The sequence below is a fragment of the Apodemus sylvaticus genome, chromosome 2 (assembly GCF_947179515.1).
Source record: "Apodemus sylvaticus chromosome 2, mApoSyl1.1, whole genome shotgun sequence".
NCBI lineage: Eukaryota > Metazoa > Chordata > Mammalia > Rodentia > Muridae > Apodemus > Apodemus sylvaticus.
In genome coordinates this window covers 137,548,801-137,551,788 of record NC_067473.1, presented here as the reverse complement: position 1 = coordinate 137,551,788, position 2,988 = coordinate 137,548,801, and positions in this window count along the sequence as shown.

Sequence of the window (2,988 nt, the reverse complement as noted above, 5' to 3'; positions counted from 1 at the left end):
ACTTTTCCAAGAATTTCTAGCCAATGTAACTCTATTCTATACATGTTTTTTGTTTGTTTGTTTGATTTGCTAGTATGATGAGTTTCCCAGGTACTGAAATGATATCTGGTGTTCATTTCAGTGACTCACCAATCTTGTATAACTGCAGTTCTAACATCATTCATATGGAACCTTATTCTGTCAAAAACAGTTCCAAATAAATATGAGAAGAATAAAATCAATAATGTCTCAAATAAAAAAAAAAGCTCGTTTCTGAACGAGACACAGGAAAAATATGCTAATAATTGAGCAGCACAGTACTCTCCAGCATCCCCTACACTGGAGCATCAAACCTCCACAGGACCGAGGGTCTCCCCGTCCCATTGATGTCAGACTAGGCCATCTTCAGTTACATATGCATTCGATGTTCTGACCCTCTGTACCTCTCTCCTATCCGCACCACTACCTGATCTTAACCTTTTTTTTCTCCCCCTCCTCTCCCACTCCCAGGTCTGCCCTCCCTATACCTCCTACATTCATCCTGGTCCTCTCTCTATGCAGGACTCAAACACCCACTCCCTGGTCTTTCTTCCTCCTGAGATCCATATGGTCTGTTGTTTGTATCACGGGCATAGTGAGATTTTTGGGCCAATAATATCCACTTATCAGTGAGTACATACCATGTGTGTTCATTTGTGGCTTGGTTACCTCATTCGGGATGATATTTCCTAATTCCAAGTACTTCCTGCAAATTTCATGAAGTCATTTTTGCTTTGTTTTGTTTTTGACCATTTTTTCTTTTTTTTTTGATATTTTTTATTTATTTATTTATTTATTTATTTATTTATTTATTTATTTATTTTTATTTACATTGCAAATGATTTCCCCTTTTCTGGGTCCCCACTCCCCGCAAGTCCCATAAACCCTCTTCTGTCCCCCTAATCTTCCATCTACCCCTTCCCACTTCCCTGTTCTGGAATTCCCCTATACTCTTGCACTGAGTCTTTCCAGAACCAGGGCCCACTCCTCCATTCTTTTTGGACATCATTTAATTTGTGGATTATGTCCTGGGTATTCAAAGTTTCTAGGCTAATATCCACTTATCAGTGAGTACATACCATGATTGATCTTTTGAGACTGGGTTACCTCACTTAGTATGATGTTCTCCAGATCTATCCATTTGTCTAAGAATTTCATGAATTCATTGTTTCTAATGGCTGAATAGTACTCCATTGTATAAATATACCACATTTTTTGTATCCATTCCTCCATTGAAGGACATCTAGGTTCTTTCCAGCTTCTGGCTATTACAAATAGGGCTGCTATGAACATAGTGGAGCATGTGTCCTTATTGCATGCTGAAGAATCCTCTGGATATATGCCCAGTAGTGGTATAACAGGGTCTTCAGGAAGTGACATGCCCAGTTTTCTGAGGAACCGCCAGACTGATTTCCAAAGTGGTTGCACCATCTTGCAATCCCACCAGCAGTGGAGGAGTGTTCCTCTTTCTCCACATCCTCGCCAACACCTGCTGTCTCCTGAATTTTCCATTCTGACTGGTGTGAGGTGAAATCTCCAATACTGGGGAAACAAGCCTTTACAGGACAAAGGGCCTTTCCTCTCACTGATGTACCACAAGGCCATCCTCTGCATCATATGTAGCTGGAGCCATGGGTCCCTCCATGTGTACTCTTTGGTTGGTGGTTTAGTCCCTGGGAGCTCTGGGGGTACTGGTTAGTTCCTATTGTTCCTCCTATGGAGCTGCAAGTTCCTTCAACTTTTTGGGTCCTTTCTCTCCATTGGGGACCTTGTGCTCAGTCCAATGGTTGGCTGAGAGCATCTACCTCTGTATTTGTCAGGCACTAGCAGAACCTCTCAGGAGACAGCTATATCAGGCTCCTGTCAGCAAGCACTTGTTGGCATCCCTAATAGTGTCTGTGTTTGGTAACTGTGTATGGAATGGATCCCTAGGTGGGACAGTCTCTGTATGGCCTTTCCTTCAGTCTCTGTTCAACACTTTGTCTCTGCATCTCCTCCCATGGGTATTTTGTTCCTCCTCTGAGAAGGGCCAAAGTACCCACACTTTGGTCTTCCTTCTTGAACTTCATGTGATCTGTGAATTATATCTTGGGTATTCCTAGCTTCTTGGCTCATATCCACTTTTCAGTGAGTACATACCATGTATGTTCTGTGACTGGGTTACCTCATTCAGGACGATATTTTCTAGATCCATCCATTTGCCTAAGAATGACTTCAAAAACATGAAGTCATTGTTTTTAATAGCTGAGTAGTACTCCATTGTATAAAGGTACCACATTTCCTGTAACCATTTTTCTATTGAGGGACATCTGGGTTGCTTCCAGATTCTGGCTATTGTAAATAAGACCTCTATAATTATAGTGGAACAGCTGTCTTTGTTATATGCTGGAACATCTTTTGGGCAGTATAGCTGGGTCTTCAGGTAGAACTATTTCCAGTTTTCTCAGGAGCCAACAGACTGATTTCCAAAGTGTTTTTACTAGCTTGCATTCCAACTAGAGAATTCTTAAGTTCTATGACCACATGAATTATGAGTGTCCTCTGTACACCACCACCTTATTTGGTCATACTTAAAAGTTAGTGTTCTGCCTAATAAAGAACAATGCAATAAAAAATGTTGCCTAAAAACAATAACTCCTTCCCAAATCTATACTTAAGCCTCAGGAATAAAAATATAGGGATAGAAATCGTTGTATAAAATGAAAACAGGAGACTTAGCTGACAAGAAATGTCCAACCATAAAAATGTATTGGCTCTATCTCATGACCTCTGACACGAGAAAATCTTGAGACTAATATACTTCATAGATACCTGGACAAGCTTCAACTCTTTAGTTTTAGAAAATATGTTTTTCTTCCAATATTGGAGACTGAACTAAGACCACGCAAGTGGTGGAGTTTTCTATATCCTCAATGCTCATTTTATGTCTCATTTTGAAGTAGGGTCTCACAATGATTCCCATGTCGGCTC